General features: G+C 48.2%; 2 long non-coding RNA genes across 2 annotated transcripts; one reads left to right on the top strand and one right to left on the bottom strand.

The window, feature by feature from the left end:
* Positions 1 to 3188: 3188 nt before the first annotated feature.
* On the top strand, positions 3189 to 7483 carry LOC133233133 (uncharacterized). The gene is made up of 3 exons (XR_009731615.1): positions 3189 to 4368; positions 5306 to 5375; positions 6813 to 7483. It is a non-coding gene; the product is annotated as an uncharacterized LOC133233133 (long non-coding RNA).
* Positions 5251 to 10198, bottom strand: LOC133233122 (uncharacterized). The gene is made up of 4 exons (XR_009731604.1): positions 9669 to 10198; positions 9513 to 9557; positions 8425 to 8541; positions 5251 to 5813 (listed from the first exon to the last, which is right to left on the bottom strand). It is a non-coding gene; the product is annotated as an uncharacterized LOC133233122 (long non-coding RNA).
* Between the last annotated feature and the right edge of the window lie 2852 nt (positions 10199 to 13050).

Raw genomic sequence — 13050 nt, 5'->3', positions numbered from 1 at the left:
GAGTCGGACACTACTGAAGTGACTTAGCAGTAGCAGTAGGATAACTATAAAAATAGCTTGAAAATCTAAGCTTCAAGAGTACAGTAATACATTTATCAAAGATGCAAGAGGAAAATGGAATTTTTAAAAAATCCAGTGATTTTTCCAAAAGGAAAAATGACTAAAGGAACAAAAGTTGGAAAACAGCAAAAGGTTAGCTATAAAGTCTACACAATTAGTTATAGTCAATATAAGTGGGGTAAACAATCCAACTAAAAGGGAGTATGAAACTGTTTATAATCAAAACCCAATATATGACATTTACAAGAAACAAACTTCATAACCACACAGAAAGTTTGAAATTCACAGATATAACACCACAGGAAAGTGCATGTAACCATTGTATTTTATTTTTTATTTATTTTCAATTGGGTGTAACCATTATAAAAAGCAGGCTTTGAGGCAAGAAGTATTTACCAGAGACAAAGAAGGACACTTTACAATATAGACACGTGTGCTGCTAAGCTGCTGCTAAGTCGCTTCAGTCGTGTCCGACTCTGCGACCGCATAGACGGCAGCCCACCAGGCTCCGCCATCCCTGGGATTCTCCAAGCAAGAACACTGGAGTGGGTTGCCATTTCCTTCTCCAATGCATGAAAGTGAAAAGTGAAAGTGAAGTTGCTCAGTTGTGTCCGACTCTTAGCGACCCCATGGACTGCAGCCCACCAGGTTCCTCCGTCCATGGGATTTTCCAGCCAAGAGTACTGGAGTGGGTTGCCATTGCAATGCCCTTTTATAATTATGAAAGTTGTATTCACTAGGAAGATACAAGACTCCTAAATTTATACTCATCTAATAACACAGCCTTGGATACATACAGCAAAAGTTAGTGAAGCTGAAAGGAGGGATAGACAAATTCACCATCATTCAGGAGATTTTTAACAGCTCTCTCACTAACTAATAGAACAAGCAGGAAATGAACCACACACACACCCACATACTCAGTATGGAATAACTCAGTTAACTAATTTGACTTAATTGACATTGGAACATTACATCTGACAGCTGCAGAAAGTACATTCTTTTCATGGTGCACACAGAGGTTTTAGCAGAGCAGTCCATATGCTGGCCCAGAAAGCAAGCCTCCACACATTTCAAAGGAGTGGCATCATACAAAGTAAGTTCTCCCAATGCAGTGGAACTGAAAGAAAATTGGCTTGGTTGAAAGACAGCAAGAGGGCTTCCCTCGTGGCTCAGTGGTAGAGAGTCTGTCAATGCAAGAGACACAGGTTTGACCCCTGCTGGGGGAAGATTTATTTATTTTTCCCCCTGCAGCGGAGCAACTAAGCCCCTGTGCCACAACTAGTGAGTCTGTGCTCTAGAGCCCAGGAACCGCAACTCTTGAAGCTTGCCCCCACCTAGAGCCTGTGCTCCACAACGAGACAAGTCAGGGCAATGAGAAACCCTTCCACCACAACTAGAGAGCAGCCGCCCTTCTCCACAACTAGAGAAAGCCTGAGCAGCAAGGAGGATCCAGCACAGGCAAAAAGAAATAAAATTTTATATATATAAAATTTTATTATATAGACAGCAAGAAAATCCCCAGAATAAGGAACCAGTTACAGCAAGTTCAACAAGCCTTCACGCTACAGTGAAATTTAAACAATTTAACAGACATATGTGCACTAAGCCAGGAAGCTGTTCTAAGCACTTTTACATGTATTAACTCGGTCTTCCCTACAACCTTGTGGGGTGGAGACTATGATTCCCATTTTATAAATGAGGAAACTGAAGCACAGGGGACTTGCTCAAGGTCACACAGCTAGGAAGCGACAGCAAAATCAGAGCCCCGGAGCGGTGCTCTGCCATCTTTAGAAGGGCTTCTATATTTTTCTCAGTAGGGTGGGCTTGGCTCCGACCCCTGGACTGCCAAGGTAATTGGGTTGCCAGGGTCTTCCCGGTAGCTCAAACGGGTAAAGAATCTGTCTGCAACGCAGGAGACCCGGGTTCCATCCCTGGGTCAGGAAGATCCTCTGGAGAAGGGAATGGCAGTCCACTCTAGTATTCCTGCCTGGAGAATCCCCATGGACAGAGAAGCCTGGCGGGCTACAGCCCGTGGGATCGCAAGAGTTGGACACGACTGAGCGACTAAACACTACTAGGTAAGCAGAGCCCAGCTGGAGCAAACCTGAGAATTCTTTCTCTGCGGTGTCTGGCAGGGAGCCGAAGATAGAGGATCCAGGCCCAGGCAAGCCCCGTATCCGCGCCCCCCGCCCGCCTCGGGGACTTACCCACCCACGGTCTTTACCACCTAGGAGTGGAGGCGGGAGTAGAAGGGGACGACAGAGGATGAGATGGTTGGATGGCATCACCAACTCCATGCACATGAGTTTGGGTAAACTCCGGGAGTTGGCGATGGACAGGGAGGCCTGGCGTGCTGCAGTCCATGGGGTCGCAAAGATCGGACACGACGAGCGACTGAACTGAACTGTGAACTGAACTGCGGAGGAGGCGGTGGCCGCGCCCCGGTCCCCGCAGCCAGGCCGGCTCTCCGGGCCCGTCGCTCCGAACGACCGGCAGGGGGCGCAGGCTCCCCGGTCTTTTGGCCGGGCCGCCGCGCGCCCGCAGGGGCCGTGACAGCTGCAGGACCTCGTCGGTTTGGGGAGCCGGCAGCTCGGCTCAGCCGCGTCGAGGGCTTCCTTCCTCTTTTATCAGATCTGTCAGGGCTGCCGCGCTGTGAAGGCGCCTCCGGCCTCTTCCCTCCTTCCTGTGGCGAACCGACGCACCCCGCGCCGCCGCTCATCTCCGCCCCTGCCGCCCGCCGCAGGCCCCGCGGGCCCGGCTTGCACCCTTTTCGGGGGGTGGCGGCCAGGGGGTGAGGGCCCCTGCTTTGAGGTCAGGTCGCCGGGGGGCTCTGGTTTGCCCACCCGCCCCCCGGCCCGGGGCTGCGCGCGGAGCCGCTTCTTGCAGCTCTTTGCGCAGTACTGCACGCGCTGGGCCCGCGGAGGCTGGAGGAAGAGTCTCGGAAGCGAAACTGTTGGCCGGTCTGGGGGCAGTTGGGACTCGGGGGCCGGGATGCAGCCGACGTTAAGGCCCGGGCCTCCTCCCAGCTTCGCCCTCGCGCCAGGGGCGGGCCCCCTACTCCTGGGTCCAGCTCCCGCAAGGTGCCCCGCCCCGGTGCCTCCGCGAGGGGGCTCCCCGCGCGGGAGGAGGGCCCCGCCTGTAGACGGCCTTGGAGGGGGCATTGTCCTCAAGGGAGGCTAGCTGCCTTTGGGACGGCCATTGGGGGAGGGGGGCGGGGGTGGGAAGAAAAAACCAGCCACCCATTTCTGATCTCATTTCTTATAAGAAATGGACCTGCTTCCGTTCCTTCCAGTGTTTCTTCGTTCTCCGATTTCCTCAAAGAAGAATAAATGCTTTTCCTTAAACACCATGTGCCCGACTCTTGGTGATCCCATGGACTTGTAGCCCACTGGGGCTCCTCTGTCCGTGGAATTCTCCAGGCAAGAATACTGAAGTGGGTAGTCATTCCCTCCTCCAGGGGATCTTCCCAACCCAGGGATCGAACCTAGGTCTTCCTCATTGCAGGCGGATTCTTCCCCTTCTGAGCCAAAAGGGAAGCCCCTGTCAATTACCCGACTTTATATGCTGCTGCTGCTGCTGCTAAATCGCTTCAGTCGTGTCTGACTCTGTGCGACCCCAGAGACGGCAGCGACTTTATATACGTATAGGTATACATATATTTTTAATATAAGTAACTGTTTCATCTTTTCAGCTTGTCTCTTGTAGTATTAACCCCATTTTAAAGATAAGGAACATTGAGCAACCAGAGTTTCAGTAATTGGCCCAAGCTCATGCAGTCAAGAGCGGATGGAGGCCATCTGGCTCCAGAGCACTGGATTCCGGGCTGTCGCCTCTCCAGTGTTGGAAGGAGCTCAAGTTGGGGACACATGAAGCCTGATTCCTTGGCACTGTGGTGGTGTAGCCCTGAGCTTCCCACTGGACTTTTCTCGTGGAGAGTTTGGGAGTTCCTGGTTACACCATGCACAGCTCCAGTCTCTGAAGTGCATACAAGTGGGGACAAAGCACGCGGAGCTCAGGGCTCTAATACTAAGAACCAAGATTCAGGGCCAGCGCTCCATTTCTGTGTGATCGAGGGGGTCCTGGTTGATAAGAGGGGACTCTGGGAGTCTGGGGAGAGCAGGAGGGGCCTCTCCTCTTCCGCTCAGAGACAGACATGCAACACCCTGCTGTCTGCAGAGGTCACTGTACACCAGCGAAACCACCTGCTGCGGATGAATGGGAGAATTCTGGACCAAGGAGGGGCAAGAGAAGAAAAGCCCAAGATCCTCTCCATTCTCTGCCCTCATTGGAAGCACTGACATTTCAGTGAGTCATCTCATTCTCTGAAATCATTGACTGCAAGAGGAATTGTTGCTTATCTCTACAGATGCTCCAGGAATCCCAGGGTCCTTGCCAGAACCTTAAGGTTGCCTAATTTAATTATTAAGATTGATGAGAAAGACAAAAATGTCAGTGAAGTGGAGCCCAGCTCACGGGTGCACATTATTGATTTGGTTTATCAATACAGGGTGTTTTGCTTTTTTTTTTTAAGAACAATTCTGCCGTGTTCTGAAGATCCCTTTCACCTTGGTATTCCAAACCAACTTTCACTATCAGATGCTTTTTAGAAATCCTAGTGACAGCAAGCTAGAAGTACTCCAGCGTCTTTGGTTCACCCATGAGTGAACTAAGGATGAGTGACTTGCCCAGGGTCCCGTAGGTATTACCTGCAGCATGAGGGCTCCTAGGACAGTGCTTTCAGGACCAGACAGCAGCTTTGGCATAAACACCTGATGGCTTCCGGGTTGGGGCAGAGTTGCCACTAGAACCCCTGTTTTGATCTCCTTGTTCTTGGCTTTCAGGGAGTTCTACTTCAGGAGGCTTGGGTTTGTCATAGTCTTTGGCATCCTGAATCTTTATCTCATATGAAAAAACACATAACTGTATGATATGCTCCATTCATTTAAAAATAACTTTTGGAGCTCCTCCTGGGTTCAAGGCACTGGCTGGATGTGAATAAATGGAGACATGTGATTTCTGCCTTCTGAGACCTTCCAGGGTCACAAGGGAGAAAGACATATACACAAATATCCAGGCAATAAAAGCAGAAAGTGAGAAATAATTCACAAGAGTCTTAAAAGCATTATTCACTCATTTGCTCACGAATATTTATTGAACCTACGTGTCAATTCATAAAGGAACAATTGCTTTTCACTAGAAAAATCGACTGTATCAAGGAGAATAATTTTTTTTTTTTTTACAGATTTTAACTACTTAAGTGATTATCAAAGTAATTCTGCACACTGAAGACATTTCGAAAATCACGGAAAACGGTAAAGAAGCACATATACAAATTTCCCCTAAGCTCACCAGCCAGAGGCAATCCATGTGTGGGGTTCCCTTCTATTGGCTAAAATTTTGTTTTCTTTAAGAAATTGAGAGCTTACTTCCCACTGCAAACCTATTACCTCATAAGCGTTTCCCCACACCGTTTGGAACCCTTGACTGTTACAAGGTTTTTTACCCAGTGCTTTTAGTCACAAGGACGTACGGTAATTGCCTCACCCTCTCCCCAACTGTAGGTCACTTAGGTTCTTTCCAGCTTTTCGTTATAGCCTGTTCACATTGCAGCAGACATGTCTTTACGTACATCCATCTTCAGCCGCATGTCAACTTTTAGATTTCGGAGAAAATAATCAGAAATCTGAGTCCAAAGTACAAACATCTCAAGAAGATTGATAAATATCACCAAATTATTTGCTGAAAAGTTTCTAAAGAAACAGTAAAAAAAAAAAAAATGTGAACAAAGTAGGAACATTTTTAAGGCTTTTGATAAAGATCACCAAGTGGCTTGCCAGAAATAGCTCACGAATTTACACGCCCCAGTGCCTACACGAGAATGCTATCCCTCTGTGCTTCAGTTAGCAGGGAGCAGTGTCTTTGATAACTTAATCTATCTTATTGCTATTTGCGTTTCTTTGACCTTTAGAGAGATCGAGCATTCTTTCCGCCTCCACATGTTTGTTAGCCTCTTATATTTGCTTTTTATTAAGCCATTTGCCCTTTTATCCATGAGCATCTTTGTATATGTATCTTCAAAACTGATTTATGTGGGTTCTTTATAAAGTAAGGGCCCTCGCCATCTGTCTGTGGTATTTGTTGCTAACTTTTTCCCCCAGTTGTTTGTCTTTTAATTTTGCTTGATTTTCTTAATCGCACCGGAATTTCTTGTTTTTATGTAGCGTGGGACTGTCAAGCATTTCCTCTGTGGTTTCTTCCACGGCTTTGAAGCTTAGAAAGCCCTTCCCCATGTAAAGATCATCTGGTGAAGGGAGTTCCCAGGTGATAGATACAGTGGGCTCTTGGCCAGGTGGCCGGCGGTGACACAGTCTGGGGTGCCTGGGTTGGAGTTGTTACTTTTTACCGTGCTGGGCCAGAGACACTTTTTAAGGTTGTGCTGGGGGTTAGTGGGGGAATCCACTGACGGTTTTTGAGCTGGGAGAGGGCATACGGAAGGAGTGTGCCAGAGTCTGTGTCTTCAGGATGCTACCGAATACTGTAATGTGTGATTTCTACTGAGAACAATGTGGAACCTGTTCTGGAAAGCTGTTATGGGAAATCCAAAATTTATAGCTCAGTGAAATTGGAGAACTTTCTCCACTGTCTTCTGAGCCTGCAGCTGTTTGGGGATTTGAAGGTGATATTTCTGATTCTATTACTATCAGCACTGGGAGAGTTCCTCCAGGCCCGCAAATTTCCTTACTTTACAGCAAATTAATACCTGCTGCTCTGCTTGCCCACCACGTCGCCAACACCTCCTGTCCGCCTGGCCTAGCTTCTCTCCACGCCCAGCCGGACCGCGAACCTTGAGCACGGGCGCCCACTTTTCTGCTTAATGAGGACGGCAGTTTCAATAACTGATTCTGCTAGAGAAACCGCACTTGAACAGCTTGTGAAATCTCTGGGAAGGCATTATTCTGGGTGGTCAAATTTTGGGTGAATAAAAAGCTTACTCCTTATAGGATCGTATTTTAGTCTCTGGTTAGACCCCCTGTGAAAATGTATTAAACCTCTTGGCCCTTTATTCATTCTCTCTGACAAGACAGTCTAATACATTCCTAAATGAAACACTTAAAAGATTTTTAAGTTGCCCAGAATCCCTGCCTCGCAACACAAACATTTCATCTTTTTTCCATCTTGCCTTCCATATGTGTGTTTTACAGGACTGCAAATCATTGTACAGACTCTCCTGAAGTTCTTCCCTTTTCATGGCCCAGAACCTCATTTTTGGTCTCTAGATTTCAAACAGTATCCATACAATGATCATTTAGAAATATTTCATGTTGAAATATAGTGTGCATACAGACTAGAGCATGAGTCATAAATGTACAGCTTGATGAGTTTTTACAAAAAAAGCATACCCATGATCTCAACTATACAGCCCCCAGTCTGTGGCCATACCACCCTGAATGTGGCCGATCTTGTCTAAACCATATAGCCCCCAGCCCAAGAAGTGAAGCGTTATCAGCACTTGGAGGCCCCCTGCTAACTGCTCCCGGTGGCCACCATGCTTCCTCTCCCAAAAAAGAACCACTATGCAGACAGCCAAGATTAACTTTGCGCATTTAGGATCTTTGTGCCAATAAAATCACAGAGAATGTCCTCTTTGGTATCTGGCTTCTTCGGCTTAACATTGTATTTGTGAAATTCATCCTGTTTGTGAAACTACGGCTATTGTGTGAGTAACAATAGTTTAATCACTTTTTACTTTCGTCCTGTTTGAATTCCATCGTGTGTATTGCTTTCAAACAAATGACCCAAATCCTAGTGACTTAAAACAATGGCATTTATTGTCTCTCATAGTTTCTATCTGTTAAGAATGTCAAGAGCAGCTTAACTGGGCAGTTCTGGTTTGGGGCCTGTCATGAATTTGCCCTTGAGATGTTGGGTAGGGCTGCAGTCATCTGAAGGCTTGACTGGGGCTGGCCATCCATTCCCAAAGTGGTGCACTCACCTGGCTCTTGGCCGGAGGCCCCAGGCCCTCTTCGTGACTTAAGTTTCTTTACAGTGTGGTGGCTGGCCTCCCCCAGAGTGAATAATCAAGAGACCAAAGCAGAAGCTGCAACATCTTCCAGGACCTCTCCTTAGAAGTGACACATGGTCACTTCTACCCAACCCTACTGGTTACTAAGTCAGTTCTATTCAGCATCAAGAAGGGAACTTCACCAGGGCATGACTACCAGGAGGTGAGACTCACGGAAGGCAACTTGGGGGCTGGCTACCACATTCAGAAAAACTACTCATCATAAAAAGCCACTTTCTAAAGCATCTCCCATCACATTGTTGGGGCTTCCCCTGGTGGCTCAGCTGTAAAGAACCCACCTGCAGTGTAGGAGATGTGGCAGGAGATGTGTGTTTGATCCTTGAGTCGGGGAGATCCCTGGAGAAGGGAGTGGCAACCCACTCCAGTGTTCTTGCCTGGAAAATCCCATGGACAGCCTAAGGGGTCGAAAAAGAGTTGGACACGACTTTGCAACTGAACAACAAAATCACATTTGTCGTGTTATCAGTCATTTGCTATTGTAGTTAATACTGACATGAACATCTTTATGCATGTCAATTTCTATTTTTTCTGCTGAAGTAGTTCTTAGAAATACACGCTTGGGAATGGAATTCCTGAGTCAAAAGATCTTAACTTGTTTATGAGTCTTGCTGTATTGTCACCTATTGCTTCCAAAAAGGTTTGTACTGATTTTCTGTGCTACCGGCAACCAAATGGCAGATGGAATCCACTGCAGCTTTATCTGCATTAGGCATTAACACTTCCAGATAAAACATTATATACAGAACATAAAAATGACCTGCTGTCATCAAAAGACTTGGCAAACAATAGCTGGAAGGGCAGCTGTATTGTGAGAAACTGGTGACTCTTCTCTAAGAAGCCCTAGATAATGGATACTCTAAAGCAAACTGGTTTGCTTGTTTGTTTAATATGCATCAGGTCTTAGTTGCATCATGCGGGATCTTTCATTGCAGCAGACTCCCTGGTTGTGGCACGTGGGCTCCAGAGCACGCAGGCTCAGTTGTTGTGGGGTTTAGTTGCTCTGAAGCATGTGGGGTGTTAGTTCCCACACCAGGGATCAAACTCGTGTCCCTTGCATTACAAGGTGGATTCTTAACCACTGGATCGCCAGGGAAATCACCAAACTGGTTTTGGAGCTGCATTTTCTGCCACCTCTTGGAGAGGCAGCTTGGTGAGTGGAAAGATGCTTTCACTCTCAGCGTCCACATCTGTAAAATGGGGATCAGGGCGCTAAACTCCCAGGGTCGGTGTGAGCATTGAAGACATAATGGATGAGGGGTCCCTGGCCCTATGCTTGCCACGTAATAGGCACCCAAGAAATATTGGTTGTCCCCCTTGCGCCCTCTCCTATTCTCTCTTCTCGTTTAACAAGAGTCACACATTTTACCTTCATTTGGATGAATTACTTCCTGCAATACGTCCTTGGTTTCTCCTGGAGGGGGAAAAAAAACAGTAATTTTTTTCTAATTATAACACTGATGTGTGCTCACCCAATAAAAATTTGGAAACTGTGGGAAAGTACAAAGAAGGAAATAAAAATTACCCGCAATTTCACGCCTCAGATCTGCCACTGCGAACACCGGGGTGTGTCCTCAGGGTGTCGGGGCTGCTGCTTATTCTCAGAATTCTAAGGTGTGGCTCCAGGCCAGCGTGGCATTGCCTCTGTCCAGGCCCCGCCCCAGGGATGCCGAGGATGGGGTGCGCTGGAGCGGTCGGGTCCCAGCCGTGACTGGCTCCCCCCGGCGGCCTCACCTTTCACTGCTCACGGGAAGCAGATAGGATTTCAAGACATCCTCACTGCCTGTGGAGAACAAGACCACGTGGGGCAAGGCCTGTGGGGTGAAGGGCGGTCTTTGTTCTTCCGCTTTCCTCTGCAAGGTCCTGACCAGACTCATCCAGACTCGGGCACTTCCTGTCTCCAGGCCTCAGTTTCCTCATCTGTCCAATGAGCAGCTGGGGCCTTGATTTGCAGGATTAACCCTGGGTGGTCTTGGTGGTGTCTGTGTCACCTGTACATACACGTGTGTCTACTTTATTCCTCCGGTGCCCGTCTCTTCTCCTCCTTAGAAGAAGATGGGCCCCTCCCCCAGCTTCAGATCATGCTGCCACCTGGACCATCTCCAGTCAGGCTCCTCAGTTGCTCTGGGAGTCTCGAGTCAGGCAAGGAGCCCTTCTGAGAGCTCCACGAGGAGGAAATGGAACAGCATTGTGTCCAGGCCTCTGTGCTGATACAGTAGAGTTGTCATGGTACTACTGGTAGAGAAGAACTGCCCAGGTCCAAATCCCAGCTTCGACACTAACTGTGTGGCCTTGGGTAAGTTCCTTAAAGAGCTGTGTCTCATTCACCTGTAAACCGGGAAGGATGAAGATGGTAGTGTGTGTTAAATCATATGTGGATTAACTGAGTTAATATGCCTAACATCCTTGGCATGTGGTATGTTCTGTTATTGTTCAGTTGCTCAGTCATGTTCGATTCTTTGCAACCCACTGGGCTGCAGCACTCCAGGCTTCCCTGTCCTTCCGTATCTCTCAGAGTTTGCCAAACTCTGGTCCACTGAGTCGGTGATGCCGTCCAACCATCTCATCCTCTGTCTCCCCCTTCTCCTCCTGCCTTCAATCTTTCCCAGCATCAGGGTCTTTTTCAGTGAGTTGGCTCTTCTCCATCAGGTTATGGAACGTCAGCATCAGTCCTTCCAAAATGAATATTCAAGGTTGAGTCCCTTTAGGATTGACTGGTTTGATCTCCCTGCAGTCCTATGTGGGTATTGGTATTACTACACTGTGCAGAGGGTAGTCAGTGATCTGAGATCTGTGTAGAACTGTAATGCAAAATGCATTTGTGATTTTCAAAAAATGCAAACGTGGTTGACGTGGAAAGTGAGTTTCTTCTCCGTCACCTACTCTCACACTCCAGAAATAACCACTGAGAATAGATCAGTGGGCCACCTTCCAGAACATATGTAGGGACTGTTTTCTCTTAAAAGCATTACATATTGTTCTGCAATTTGCTTTTTCACTCAGGATGTTATTGAACATACTTCCATGTCACAAGGCGCAGAGACATGGCTGTTAAATTTATGCCTTCAACTCCCCGTAAATGGACAGTTAGACTATTTCCATTTTTTGACTATGCAAAGTACAGCAAGGAACATCCCTCTTTAGAGTTTCTCATTCCCAAAAGAGTACCCTGGGAGGAGGGCGTGGGGGGCATGAGCTGCTCATTGCTCCTACCCTGGGAAGGTCCTGTCAGTGCCACTGAGTGTTCTGGGTGGATCTGCTGTGTCCCCCATATCCCCAAAGGAAACAGGAGTCCGCCCAGGAGGGTCCCTCCTGGAGGTGAAGACAGCAGAGCACCTTGAGGAGAGGACAACGGGCACTCAGGTGACTCGAGAGCCCCTTTCTCACCATTCCCTTCTTAAAAATTATTATTTGAATATCTTTATTATAAAATTATCAAGCACATAAAAAGATGCAAGACTAGTCTAACATATATGCATACAGTAGTAGTAGAAGTGTTAGTTGTGTCCCACTCTTTGCAACCCCACGGACTATACAGTCCAAGGAATTCTCCAGGCCAGAATACTGGAGTGGGTAGCCTTTCCCTTCTCCCCAGAATCTTCCTGACCCAGGGATCTAACCTGGGGCTCCTGCACTGCAGGCAGATTCTTTACCGATGAGCCACTGGGGAAGCCTACATGCATGTATCTACCATTAAATGTGACGACCGTTGTCACGTGGTCACGTGGGTTTCCCCATTTATGTTATACCTTTCTTTATCTCTAGCCCTACAGTTCGGCTGGAATATTTCAAAGTAAGCTGTAAACTTTACAACATATCCCTCCTAAATAACTCAACATTCATCTGCTAAGAATATAGATACTCTTCTATATAACCCAAGACCTGAGGAAATTAACAAGCATTTCCTAATATCATCTAATAATAAATGGATTTTCGAATTTCCCGAGTTGTCCTCCATATAAATAATTTTACGAACCAGGCAGGCTCCAGTGACCCGGGGCTGGATGACAGTCCTTGGCAAAGGCTGATACCGGCCCCGTGATGGGAAGTAGCCTGAGCTCCGCAAAACCCGTTGCTACCGGTGTGGTGCTTTTGGAAAGAGTAGAAAACATGGCCCTTGTGGGCACAGCTCACATGCCAGCGTGCCTGGCTCAGTGGAGGCAGGTTGGATTCCAGCCCCAGTGCCGCCGACAGCACTTTGTGCAGTGCGCAGACTAGGCAACTGCATGTGGCAATCCGACTAGGAGGGGCAGTTTGGTCAGCAAGGCAGGGCAGAGAGAGCTTCCAGCCTGAAAGTGAGCAAGGTAGTGGTTACCAGCAGGCTGCCGAGCACCCAGCGACTGCAGTGACAGCAGCGGTGTTTACTGGGCGTCTCTCTGTCTGCACTGGGCGCTGTCTCGAATTCTCTCGCGTTGTTTCATTGGTGCCAGTATTACCCTCACTCGAGGGATGAGAATACAGGCTCAGAGAGGTTCAGTTGTTTGCTCAAGGCTGCGCTGCTCATAAGGGGCTGAATCAGGGCTCCATCCTGGTCTGTTGGCTCTTGGGATTGTGCCTTAAGAACTGTGGCATTGTTAGGGGCCCAGGGGCACATTCCAGGGCCAGGACATTAGGGGTTCCGTTTCGCAAGTCCAAAGTGGGGTCTGTGTAGTCAGGTTTCAAATGAGGCCCTCTCCACCCACTCCAGGGCATACTCATGTGCCCCCCACCCCCACCGTTTAGGAACCACTGGGCGACAGAAACATCTGGAAATCCAGGGCCCCACCCTCTCTTGGAGACCGTTGGTGGCTGTGTGCTGACCTGTAGGTCCCCAAGGCAGAAGTCCCACCACTCGGAGGTGCAGAGGGGCGTCAGGAAGGCGGTGGGGATTCTGTGCTGGGGCCACAACGGGTCCCAGTCTTGTCGCT

This window comes from Bos javanicus, chromosome 2, assembly GCF_032452875.1.
Source record: "Bos javanicus breed banteng chromosome 2, ARS-OSU_banteng_1.0, whole genome shotgun sequence".
NCBI classification, from domain to species: domain Eukaryota; kingdom Metazoa; phylum Chordata; class Mammalia; order Artiodactyla; family Bovidae; genus Bos; species Bos javanicus.
The sequence above is the reverse complement of the archived record's forward strand: the minus strand, read 5'-3'. Positions and strand labels throughout refer to the sequence as shown.